At 38.4% G+C, this 14,259-nt stretch overlaps 1 pseudogene; it reads left to right on the plus strand.

Moving 5' to 3' along the window:
• The first annotated feature begins 5,223 nt into the window (after nt 1-5,223).
• LOC123459133 lies at nt 5,224-5,340 on the plus strand (annotated as a pseudogene).
• Nucleotides 5,341-14,259: the final 8,919 nt, after the last annotated feature.

Consider the following 14,259-nt stretch of genomic DNA (forward strand, 5'->3'; position numbering starts at 1 on the left):
AGACAATGAAATAGGTTTCTCTTTCCCTAGCAACCATTATTTGTGATTAGTTTCTATTCAATTATGTCCTTGGATATATCCAAGATTGAAACTGCAGGGCTCCATGTGCCATAAGCTAGGTTGGGGCACATTTAAAATAAGAAAAACCTTGTCCCCTATTTAATTTTTGGGTAAAAAATCATACCTTTCCATAACTGGGTGGGCCTATAATTAACATCAAAAGCATTATGGGATGGGACACATGGAGCAGAGAAAATGTTATACCACCCAAACCCATCAATAAAACTAGAGCACCACCCAAATGATTCCCTAGCAACTAATTTCTCCTTGTGTAGTTCTTAAAAAAAAGCCATGGGCCATAACCAGGGCCCTTGAAAACTCTTCCACTCAGATGGCCTATTGCTCCTCTTGGCTGAGCATTATTATTATTATTATTATTATTAATTATTATTATTGCTCTTAATAAAGTTTCTTTCTGTTTTACTTTGTGTGTGTGTGTGTGTGTGTGTGTGTGTGTGTGTGTGTGCATTTTCCACTCCTGTGAATAAGGTGCTAAGAAGTTGGAACAGTAGGAATTAAGCCAGTTTGTATTTGAATAGTTATGAAAACAGAATCAAAATGGAGGCCCCAGTATAATGTGAAGAGCCCAGTTTGATAGCTATATAGGATCAGATTCATTTTAGGCTTAATCTTTCCTATTATTGCTGCTGCCACCACATAGCTAACCCTCTGAGCTGGAGAAAGATGCCCCTGTCCCAATGCCACAGTGGAGCATGAGTGCAGTGGATGATAACAGCAATTTTGCCACTTAACTACTGTGGGCCCCAGTTGTGTAAAATTGTCACTTTTTACCTGTAATCACAGATTGCCATACTTAAGACCATAAAAGGTGTTGAAGAGGTTGCTTGTTCCTGAACTGTGTCCTCAGATGGACATTATCTGTCATCCTTATGAGCAACACACTGTCTGAGGCGTAGAGAGCCGGTAGATAGCTCTAAAATGCATGCTAATGGACGGACATTTACGTGAGCACGTTCTAATGGGGAACACACAATTACTGGCTCTATAAGTTTTAAGAATGATTAGGTTTCTGTTCCACTAATATAAAGCTCTTTGAAATGTTACTTTCACATTTAAATAGCACATCAAATATACAGAAAGCCTGGATTTTAAGTTTTCTTTTTAAACAAAATCCCAAGCTCCACAAAATGTATGTAGCCATAAAACCTTTTGCACTCCCCAATTGCTTTCTATTTTTACATGAGTTTTCTGATCACTAGATTGCCTATGATTGCTTTTCATGTTTTTTTTTTTAATTTATTTCTTTGGGTTGGAGAGATGGCTTAGTGTTTAAGCATTTGCCTGAGAATCCTAAGGACCCCAGTTCGAGGCTTGATCCCTCAGGACCCACGTTAGACAGATGCAGAAGGGGGCGCAGGCGTCTGGAGTTCGTTTGCAGTGGCTGCAGGCCCTGGCACACCCATTCTCTCTCTCTCTCTCTCTCTCTCTCTCTCTCTCTCTCTCTCTCTCTCTCTCTCTCTCTGCCTCTTTCTCTGTATGTAGCTTTCAAGTAAATAAATAAAAGTAAACAAAAAAATATTTATTTAAGATATAGAGAAAGAGAGAAAGAGAGAGATTGGGCATGCCAAGGCCTCCTCCTGCTGTAAATGAACTAGAGATGAATGTACTACTTTGTGCAACTGGTTTGACATGGGTATTCTGGAATTGATGCTGTGCCATCAGGCATTATAACCACTGAGCAATCTCTCCAGCCTGTGCCTATGATTTCTTATATTACTTATCATTTGTTTATCCAGCCAAAGACCTGATGAATTATACCTTCAACAAATGTGTTAAATAGATTAATCACATATTTCAATGCTTGTCATTGTTACAAGAACAATCTTTAGCAGCAAAAGAATGACAACCTCTGGCTTGTATTTTGTGTAGAGAGATGCTTAAACATATTAATACAAGTTTATAGTTCCCCTATTATTTATGACAGAACATGCTGATCTTAAGAACGAATCTAATCACTATTATGTATTAGATGTCATTCATTTTGTTTTTCTCAGTGTGGCTTGAGGACCCAAGGGATATATATCATCTCAGCATGCTATTAGTATAGTATCTGAGCTAGTTAGTACATGAAACCTATTGTCCTTAAAGGAATGCTATGAGGAATAAAAATATGAACATTCAGGAGTCCTTCCTAATTGTATAAAATTCCAGCAGTCATCCAGTCCACTTGTCACACTCACATGCAAGCACTGAAGAGAACTGATAGGTCCTGTGCTTTTCAAGTTGATTAGCTCTGGATTTAAATTTATTTCTTTCAATTTCTTTACTCCCTTCCTTCTGTCTTTCCTTTATAATTCTCACCCTCCCTACTCAGTCATTTTCTTTTTTCTTTTTTTTTGTTAGTTTTTATTTATGAGAGAGAGAGAGAGAGAGAGAGAGAGAGAGAGAGTATGCAAGGGCCTCCAGCCACTGCAAACAAACTCCAGACACATGCACTACCTTGTGCATCTGGCTTATATGGGTCCTGGGAGAATCAAACCTGGGTCCTTTGGCTTCTCAGGCAAGTGCTTTAACTGCTAAGCCATCCCTCCAGCCTACTTATCCCCTTATTTTTTACCACCATCCCTTCCTCAATGCTATATATATTTACTGAAACCATGTGCCATATTACTAATAAGACATAAAGTATTAAGGAATTATTAAAGATTGATCTCACTTTTGAAGAGCACAAGGTCCAGTAATACACCACTGCCAACTGTGAGACTCCTGTGAATACTTAGTGGTGAGCCTGGAATTGACTATTGACTCTATCCAAAATACTTAGCTGGAACATCAAAACCTCTCAAAATTCTCTCTTCCGTTAGTCTATTTGTGTCATGACAGAGTAGAAGTGGGAAGGAAGGACAGTTCACTCATAAGTTTTCATCCATCCAGGCCCTTTGCAGAGTGCCCAAACTTTTGACATTGAAATGACACTGTCATCTACAAGTTTGTGTTGGGCACCATTCATAGCTATCCTGGAACACACAGTCTGCATATTGAACATGGCTGGTAGAGGGAGATCTATCACTGTTACATGATAGGTCCATCTCTACTACATCCTTGATTTGCTCCAGCAAAAAAGGAAACTAACAGGGAAATTACCTCACATATTCACCTTGCTATCTACAGAGGCTACTCCCAAGCTAGAATTACTCAGGTGTGTGCATTCAAGCCCAGCCCCTTCCCCACGCTGCACCCAGGTGTGCTGACTTCTGGATTCTTTCCCAGACCCAAAATATTTTAAAAGCCTGCCTGCTCATGAGGCTATTTATGTCTCAGCATCTGAAATTTTCACCACGTGTCAGATTTATACTACCAGGGTGGGAAAGGCTATACATGGGCCCTCAGGCCATGTGGATGTATCCACTCCACACCCTTTGGTTCTCCCCTGACATTTTCCCTTTTTTGGTCCTTCTTTAACCCTCCTGATTTTTGAATGAATATAATGATTTACAAAAACAATCCTTATCAGACTTATTTTATTTCAATTCTTTAAGTAAAGCAGACATTAGCTACTCTTAATAAACTCATTTCCAGGCAAGATAAATTTATTGGTAACGATTATCTCCAGGACAATTATCATATTTTACCCACATTTACAAGTCTATATTTTAAAGATAAAAAGGGTACATCTTAAATCAATGGGTTATATAAAGTCTATATGTACATGCTGGCAAATATAAGACACGTTTGGTTGGCACATTTTTTGGATTAGATTTATAGAAAGGTTTTTTTTGGTGACTTAAAAGGGAGAATGTTCATGCTAAAATGTTTAATTCTCAACTTTTCTGCTAAAGATATCTCTCTCTGTAGGTTTCCAATGATGGTGTGATTAAGTCACTAATGCTAGGATTTTCCAAGGTTTTATTTTAATTAATTAATTAATTATTTTTTGCTTCTTTGTTAAGAGAGATGGTTAAAATAAGTATTGTGCATTATGAAATGGAATAATTGAAAGTTAATATTGAAAAGGGAATTTTAAATGCTGGATAAGTAGGAGAAAGTGTGTATGGGAATGGAGGCATTGTAGGAGAGATCTAAAAGGACCAAAACCTATCTCAAATCAGTTTCCTTTTATAGGCAACAAGAGTGATTTTCAGGCTAAACAAATATGGGCACTATGCTTAAGGGTTTCATCTGTTTACATGTTGTTAAAGATACTGACATAATAGCTGACAGTGTCTCTGCTCTGTCACTTTCTTGTGTTTTTGCTTATAATTGGTAGACAGTAATATATTAGTTAAAATCGTGGCAAGCTGAACTCTTGGAAAAGGGTTGGTCTTCCCTTGATTTCACACTCCAAGCAAGTTTAAGCCTTGTGTTCTCCAGACCAATGGCCAATTGTCTCTGACAAGGAAAAGAGAGTGAAAAGAGCATGTAGCTTTGGTTCTCTTTACAGTTTGTCCTTTTTGACCACCTGAAATCACCTCTGTCAGACAGAATTTCTCTCTAGACAGGAAGACAACCATCAAGATTACCAAACTAGGAACAGGTATTATTATTATTATTATAGAACCCTTCCTAAAGAAATCAGGTTAAATTCTTAAAAACATAAGAGACTTGGACACATCCTTAACCAGGTTATAACTAAACCCTAGGCTTTCCATGGTGGGGAGAAGAGAGGAAGGTCAGGAACCTGCCCCCCAGGGGCACTTGGGTTATCAAGATGGGAGCAAGTGCAGAAACCTCTATGTTGATATATCTATGTTGATTTTAATACATATTATATGCTGTGGTATAAGAGGTATGGACTGGGGGAGGTTTGGGGGACTCAGGCCTAGGGACTATCTGACTAAGATGAGCATGCATATCCTAGCTTAGAAGCCCCTCGCTCCAGGAGACACATAGTTCACACTATTTGTCCCCTAGTTTGGAAAGACAGGAAATTGGGTTCAGTGCTCTTGTAGGCAGGAGGTGGGAAAACCTAATTTCTTTTCTTCAAAATCCAGCTCTGGAGGGATGCACTCCCTCCAACTAAAAGATATGGGACAGGATGGGCATAACCTGTCCCTAGACTCTTATTCTTTGCCTTCTACTTTCTTTCAGATGGGACAATTTGCTTCCATGATCACCACTATCCTGGTTCAAAACCTCAAACTAAAATGGTTCTTTGATCCAACATGTACCTCTAACATGCATTTTAAAAATTGTCAACAATGCAAGCAACACAAGCAGATGATCAAAACTGTCTGACACAATTTGAGCTTGCAATAGCAAGAAAGTCTAACTTATACTGGTGTTCTCCATGAGAAAAACTGTTATATAAACTTAAACAATAAAAAGTCAACAAAAATTGGGCAAAATAAGGATAACATGCAGGTAGGTTCTGAAATGAAAAAAAAAAAAAAAAAATCCCTCAATCTAGCAGCTCACTGATGTTAATTTCTGTTCATAGTTTAGTAGTATAAAAATTTACTTTTAAGATTCTTAATAAAGTTAACCACTGGGCAAACTGAGTCTTAAGGTAAAGGTTCACTTAACTCAAACTTAATTTCCTAAGGTAAATTTCTCATACCTAAGAACATTGTGGTTTTTAAAAAAAAGTTTGATTTTTCAAATTTATTTACCTATAACTCTCAAGGCATATTCCCTGCTGCAGGATATAGCCTCATGCTTAAGTCATTTTCATGTTAGAGGACTTAACTCACGCATCAGTGTTCTGTTTCCAACCCTTCCTGGGTAATTAGCATTTGTTCAAACAAAGGAGCCAAAACTTTATGTTGCCTTACTATCTTTTCCTGACAGTTTCTAGGTCAAATTATGGTAAAATTTGTTTTCAAGAATGATAACATGTTCTGCCTACACTGGTATCAATTATATATAAAACATGCTAGCTTTCTGTGTTCCAGATATGGCCCCATTGTTAGAATACAGCTAAACTTACATATTAGACAAACTGACTTTAAGCTTTTGTGTCATTTTTTAACTAGATCTGCTTCATTAATTGGAAAAGCTATATATTCTCACCCTTCAAAGTTGGTTTAACTTCCTTTCTAAGTGTTTTAATAAACTGTGTAGACATCAAAGCTAACTGGAATCAGAAGGCCAACATTTTGGCCTCTCCTCCCAGGTCATAAGGCCACAAGAGATGATGGGACAGGACACTTCACATATTTTGCATTGGCCTTCTGGTTAGTCACCTGTCTTCCTGATCAGGGAGGACATGGAGACCCAGAAACAAAAGAATTGATGTACAATAGCAGGAGAGTCACAACAGAGGAGACTTGGTTCTCCAGGCTTTCCAAGATGGGAAAGGCTACTTAGTCAGCATAGCCTTGACTCATCCTAATGGAAGCCCTATAGAGCTCTTCCCAGCTTCTTTGAATCTCTTGGAGAGCCATCACCGTCCACCAAAAGTACATTCTCTTAAACACTCAGGGAAAAAAAAAAAGTATAACAAAACACAAAGGGGCACAGAAAAGCTTATATAAGTCTACTCTCTCTTTCATCACAATGCCTTATTTCCTATCCTTGCTGGTGTTCAGTTTTTCCATTCTACCTGTCTATACCAAGGATAAAACTCATTGCTTCTATGGTCACAGGATTATGCACAGGATAATAATCAGACTAATTGCTGGGTGCGTGGACTTCTTTCTACTTCAAGAACCTCAGGAATCCCATGGTGGGATTCCTTCTTCAAGGAGATTACTGGTTCCAATTACAAATATATATTGACCAGGGAAAAGCTAGCTTTCCTACCTTAACCCAGATTACTAGATAGGATGTTTCTCAATTGCCTATCTACTCTACCAGAATGAATAGGGAAACAAAGAACTTTTCAAAAGATGACACCAACAAGGCCCTACTAAGATCTAAAGGAACACAGATTCAGATCATGTCAGACACTACTGTGCCATTTTGTAAACAGTTCTGGTAATGGATCTCAAGGTTTTACATGGTAGAAAAGAAATTATGCCTACTATAATCTTCATAGTTGCTCTGTGGATTTTTGGACCTTGTGTACTCAATTACTGTTTTAACTTTCTATGCTTGTTACAGGCAGCTCACACTCAGATGGTCATATAACAACCCAACTCTATGTATCTGGACCCCCTTAGTCACTCACCACTTCTAACCAGTCTTCCAACCATCACTACCTCCCAAAGTTTGGATGACAACAGAACAGGACACTTGATGAACAGATTTCTCTCTTAGGCCTTTACAGCCCCCTCTGCGAAAAAATATAGTGGCAATTATTATTCTACACCGCTGTTCAGCAGGAAGCAAGACTGACCAGACATCATATTCTTTCCTCTAGTAGCAGTGAGTGTATCTATCCTATGAAAGGGGGGAAATGACCACACTTATTTGCCCTGCTTGCTACAGCAGCTGCTGTTGAGCTGAAATTACTTGGTTGTAAGTCCTGTTTCAAAATTACTCCCTTTCTCTTGGAAGCACTCTTAGTAGATTGAGGTGTATCCTGTCAAAATCCCATAGTATATAAGCGGTAGATGCTTCTTTCCAGGACAGAAGTTCATGGTGGTTGTCTACAGCCTCCACCATTGAAAGTAAGCCAGTTTTACTGTGACATTCATTATAAGAAAGCCCATTTTTCCAGTCATAAAAGCATAACCCCTGTCATCCATAATAAAGATGATATCCTGGTGCCCATCTGGCTTCCTTGCTTGGTTCAGAACTCAGGTGGGAAAGAGCAGTGATGTTTATTGTGCCACTGTGAATCCCATTAAATGGTAATTATCATTTCCTTGGGACTCTTTTGTAGAATATAATTTTTAAAAATGCCACTTGAACCTAATGACTGCAGATGCTCACATAATAGATGCAGGCTGGGGTCACAGTCCTCTCATTCTCTATGAGAGAGACCCTGTTACATGGTGAGCCCCTCCCCCCTAATGAGGCTATGGAGATTGAGATGAGGCAACTGTTGGATATTTCCTCTGTTCCTTTCTTGGAAATTAATGGTCAGGTTCCAAAGGAGTTGTCATGGGTTCCTACTAATTTTCTTAATTGCTCTTCTTAATGGTGTAATTGCACTTTGGATATGTAATCTTTTAAAATTTGTTATAGTTTACTATACCCTTGTGAGGTAGAATATCTTCATTTTGCAGATTAAGAAACCACCAGGACAAAGAAAAAGGCTTGCTTAACATTGTGCAGCCAAATTGAATTAGCTGGGGTATATGAAATAAGGCTAAATTAAAACTCATCACTGAGCTCCCTCTAAGGGAAATCTATCTGGAGATTAGCAGCAGGAATAGTTGAAATGTTCTCAAATGTAGAGCAGGAAATTTGACTTATTGTTCTGCTTATTTTAATTAAATATTTGAGAATCCAAACTAAAGAACTTGTTTCATTTCTTTGGAGTTAAACTTGTGTAGAATTATGGCAATTGTCCTGGAGGAAAAATGAAGACTTTAAAATAAAAGACAGTTATCATTACTCTTCAATGTAACTGATGCAAAGATTTGAAAAAACAGTTCTTTTGATATTCTGTTATTGTAATGTGATATAATACTAGGTTGCATATACTTTATAATAATCTAAGGAAACCAAATTAAATTATCAACATTTTTTATATTTTTTTTTAAATTTATTTTATTAGTTTTCTTTTCAGCAAATACAGGCAGTTTGTTACCATTGTTTAGACTCATCGATGATCTACCCCCTCCCATTGGACCCTCCTTGTTCATGTAAATGGGTCGTGCATTGTGGAGTTAGCCCCCAGTTATTGGTACTATAAATGTCTCTGCATATCATGACCCAACATGTGACTCTGACATTCTTTCCACCCCTTCTTCCGCAAAATTTCCCTGAGCCATGTTGGGTTCATTATTGGTCGACTTCAGTGCTGAGGTGTTGAGGGCCTCTGAGGCTCTGGCTCTCTGATTTGGTAGGAATTGATTTTTCTCTGTGTTGGTCTCCTACCCCTTTGTGCTGGTATCCAGTTCATCAGGAAAACATCACCCTTGCTTGTTTCGCCAATTGTCCTTAGCTTCAGTCGGGCCCCTGGTGTATGTTGGGGCAGCTCTATCCTTAGGATCTGCATCTATCTGAAAAAGAGAAGCAGATTCTTCAATGGAGAGTAAGTTAGCACCCAGAAAATTGAGATAACAATTACTTTTTTGACAGAGTGTTTGATAGGTGTAGGCCCTCTTGTACCCCATGATTGATGGTAGCTTGATATTGGAGAGTGGGCTTAGGTTTGGGTATGGTTCTGACTTGTTTCCAAGCTCCAGCTATGGGTCTCATACCACTGAGGGGATTAGTTAGCCAAATCAAGAGCAGTTGGTTCCCCACCATGGCTGTGTGCCACTATTGTACTTGTGTGGGCATCACATCCCATGTTATTTGTTGCTAATTAGGTAAGACAATGAGTTGCTTGGACAGATATTGGTCATTTCCCCCAGTCACCCATGTAGCACCTTCTGGCACTAGACACGCTGACTGTCTGGGGACTGGCTCTCTCCTGGCTTCCAGCCATGCCATTCCATTTTATGGGTCAGCTGCATATGGAATCTTCAGCAATAGGGTCTTACCACTGGCCTTTGGTGGGTCATCAAGTACTCTGACAGAAGTCTGTCCTTGTTTTGGGAAACTTTGTAGGTTTCTCTGATCAAAAGCTCATTGTGGATGGTAGCCCAAGCTGGAAGTGGGGGTTACAGGTCAGTGCCCACTAAGAAATTGAGGAAAAACATAACTATTATACAAGAGTTAGAGAAGAGAGAGAGAGAGGGGGGAAAGGGGAGAGGGAGGGAGGGAAGATGTAGAAGATTTAGGTTAGTCTTGATCCTACCCTCTCCAGTGTCTTGTGGTTCAGGTGTTTCCTGTAAGGGTCTAGTGAAGGTTCAGCCATTTGGTCTGCATTTTAGGAAGTAGAATTTTCTGGTACCATTGCCGTTTGGCTCCAGATTACTGTTTTCCATCCGTTGATGCCCTTCCCTCCCTCCCCATTCATCCTATTGTCTAGTCCATGAGGTGGTTGCTGGGTATGTAAGGTATCTTGGGTAGATTCAGGTTAGGTGTTGTAGATGAGTGAGACTATGTGTCGATTTTTTTTCTGTGACTGGGTAAGTTCCCTAAGAATGATCTGTTCCAGGTTCAAACACTTTTCCTAAAATTTCTTTGTGTTGTTTTTTCTTACTGCTGTATAGAATTCCATTGTGTAGATATACCACGTCTAAGTTATCCATTCTTCTAATGATGAACATCTGGTTTGATTCCAGGTCTTAGCTATTATGAATTGAGTTGCTATAAACATGGTTGAGCAAATATCTCTGGACTAAGGTTTAAAGGTTTTTAAGGTACATGCCCAGTAAGGGAATAACTGGTTCTGTTTGTATTTCTATAGTCAGCCTTTTCAGGAGTCTCCATATTGCTTTCCCAAGTGGTTGTACCATCCTGAAATCCCACCAACAGTGAATGAGTGTTCCTGTTTCTCTACATCCTCGCCAGCATTTATTTTCATTTGCTTTTTTGATGTTGGCTATCCTTATTGGGGTAAGGTGGAATCTCATAGTTGTTTTAATTTGCATTTCTCTGATGATTAGGGATGATGAACATTTTCTTAAGTGTGTGTTTGCCAATTGTATATCTTCTTCTGTGAATTGCCTGTTCAACTCTGTGCCCCATTTTGTGAGTGGGGTATTTGTCTTCTTATTGCTTAGACTTTTGAGTTCTTTGTAGATTCTAGAGATTAGGCCTCTATCAGTTGGGATAGCCCACAAATATTTTCTCCCATTCTGTGGGTATTCTATTAGCTTTGCTTATTATATGCTTGTCTGTAAAGAAAGTCTTCAGCTTCATATGATCCCATTGGTTGAGTGACTGTTTAAGAACTTGAGCCACTGGGGTTTTGTTCAGGAAGTCCTTTTCCATTCCTATATCAAGGAAAGTACTTCCTAAATTTTCCTCCAGTAGTATTCGAGTTTCTGGTCTTATGTTGAGGTCTTTTATCTTTTTGGATTTGAGTATAGTGCATGCTGAAATGCGTGGATCAAGCTTTAGTTTCCTGCATGTGTTTATCCAGTTTGTCCAGCGCCTTTTGTTGAAGATGCTGTCTTTTTTCCAGCCTATATTATTTGGGCCTCTGTTGAATATCAACTTACTATAGTTGCTTGACCCAAAATCTGTGTCCTCAAGTCTATTCCATTGTTATATACTCCTGTTTTTATGCCAGTACCATGCTGTTTTTATTACTATGGCTTTGTAGTATAGCTTTAGATCAGGTATGGTGATGCCACCAGAGGTATTTTTTTTTTGCTGCGGATATGTTTGTATATGCGAGGCCTTCTGTTTTTCCATATGAAATTTGAGATCATGTTTTCTATCTCTGTGAAGAACAGTGTAGGGATTTTAATTGGAATTGCATTAAATTTATATATTCTCTTTGGTAGGATTGTCATTTTCACCTTGTTAAATCTGTCTATCCAGGAGTATGGGAGGTATTTCCATCTTCTCAAGTCCTCCTCAATTTCTTTTTTGAGAGTTTTTATATTTTCGTTGTATAGATCTTTTACTTCCTTGGTTAAAGTTATTCCAAGGTATTTTATTTTATTTGTTGCTATTGTAAATGGGACTATGTCCTTTATTTCTTTTTCTGTATCTTTGTCATTTGCATACATAAATGCTACCAATTTTTGTGCATTGATTTTGTATCCTGATACTTTGCTATAGGAGTTAATCACTTTCAAGAGTTTTGGGATGGAGTCTCTTGGGTCTCTTACATATACAATCATGTCATCAATGAATAGAGCTAACTTAACTTCTTCATTTCCAAATTGTATCCCTTTTATTTCCTTCTCCTGTCTTATTGCTTGAGCTCAGACTTCCAGAACTATATTGAAAAGCAGAGGTGAGGGGGGTAGCTTTCCCTTTTCTTCAATTGTGTGTCACAGTTTGAGGAAGATTGGTTTTAGTTCTTCCATGAAGGTTTGATTAAATTCATCTGGGAATCCATCTGGTCCTGGACTCTTCTTTTTGGGGAGGCTTTTTATTACATTTTCAATCTCCATGAGTATGATGGGTTCATTGAGGTGATTAATCTGCTCTGAGTTTAGCTTTGGTAGATGATATGATATGCGTCCAGGAATTTATCCATCTCCTCCACATTTTCCAGTTTTGTGGAGTAGAGGTTTTTGAAATAAGTCCTGATGGTTCTGACAATTTCACTTATGTCTGTTGTCATCTCTCCTTTTTCATTTTGAATTTTGTTAACCTGGAGTCACTTCTTTTTTTGCTTGACCAAATTGGCCAGAGGTTTGTCAATCTTGTTTATTTTTTCAAAGAACCAGCTCTTTGTTTTATCAATTACCTTATTTGTTTCCTTGGTTTCCAATTAATTAATTTCTGCTCTGATTTTAATTATTTCTTTCCTTCCGGAGCTCTATGGGTTGGATTTTTCTTGTTTTTCCAGGAAAATCTCCACAGAGAAGGAACAAATAACCAAACATAAATGCCTACAAGAAGCAGATCACAACAACCAAACCCAGAGTAGACACAAAATATTTCAAATTCCATGAAAACACGAACACACCTCTACTACCACAACATGGCAGGGATCAAATCAAATCTCACAGTCATCACCCTAAATATTAATGGCCTTAATTCACCCATCAAGAGACACAAGCTAACAGGGTGGATCAAAAAATTAGACCCCTCAATCTGCTGCCTTCAAGAAACCCACCTTACCACTAAAGACAGAAACCTCCCCTGGGTGAAAGGGTTGAAAACAATATTCCAAGCAAATGGGAATAGGAAACAAGCAGGTGTAGCTATATTAATATCAGATAAAATTGACTTCAAACCAAAAATAATCAAAAAAGACAAAGAAGGCTACTTCCTACTTATAAAGGGAACAATCCATCAAGAGGATATTACAATCATAAATCTGTATGCACCAAAAACAGGGGCACCACAGTTCATAAAACAATACCTCCTTGACAATAAAACAGAAATAACCACCAACATCATCATAGCTGGGTACTTCAACACACCATTATCAGTAATAGAGAGATCATCAAAACAGAAACTCAATAGGGAAGTAAGAGAGCTCAACAAAACCATAGAACACTTAGACCTAATGGACATCTACAGAACTTTCCATCCCAAATCCACAGACTACACATTCTTCTCAGCAGCCCATGGAACATTCTCTAAAATAGACCATATACTGGGTCACAAAGATAGCCTCCACATATTTAGGAAAATCGACATAATTCCTTGCATGATATCAGATCATAATGCTATATTCCTAGAAATCAACAACAAAAATCCCACCAAGAATCCCAATGGCACCTGGAAACTGAATAGCACACTCTTAAACAATAAATGGATAGTGGATGAAATAAAAAATGAAATTGCAAAATTCCTGGAATTGAATGACAGTGAGAACACATCATACTAAAATTTATGGGACACAAGGAAGGCAGCCCTCAGGGGATAATTCATAGCACTCAATGCCTTCATACAAAAGACAGAAAGTCCCTGGCGTGCCCATTCTCTCTCTCTCTCCCTCTATCTGTCTTTCTCTCTGTGTCTGTCACTCTCAAATAAATAAATAAAAATGAACAACAACAACAACAACAACAAAAGACAGAAAGATCCAAAATCAATCACCTAACCATCTGCCTAAAGGCATTGGAAAAACAAGAAAAATCCAACCAAAAGAGCTCCAGAATGAAAGAAATAATTAAAATCAGAGGAGAAATTAATGAATTGGAAACCAAGGAAATAATTAAGGCAATTGACAAAACAAAGAGCTAGTTATTTGAAAAAATAAACAAGGGCTGGAGAGATGGCTTAGCGGTTAAGCGCTTGCCTGTGAAGCCAAAGGACCCCGGTTCAAGGCTCGGTTCCCCAGGTCCCACGTTAGCCAGATGCACAAGGGGGCGCACGCGTCTTGAGTTCGTTTGCAGAGGCTGGAAGCCCTGGCGCGCCCATTCTCTCTCTCTCCCTCTATCTGTCTTTCTCTCTATGTCTGTCGCTCTCAAATAAATAAATAAATTAATTAATTAAAAAAATAAATAAACAAGATTGACAAACCTCTGGCCAATTTGATCAAGCAAAAAAAGGAGTGACTCCTAATTAACAAAATTGAAAAAGAAAAAGGAGAGATGAAAAAAGACATAAGTGAAATTGGGAGAACCATCAGGACTTATTTCAAAAACCTCTCCTCCACAAAACTGGAAAATGTGGAGGAGATGGATAAATTCCTGGATGCATATCATATCATCTACC

The sequence above is a fragment of the Jaculus jaculus genome, chromosome 2 (genome assembly GCF_020740685.1).
Source record: "Jaculus jaculus isolate mJacJac1 chromosome 2, mJacJac1.mat.Y.cur, whole genome shotgun sequence".
NCBI lineage: Eukaryota > Metazoa > Chordata > Mammalia > Rodentia > Dipodidae > Jaculus > Jaculus jaculus.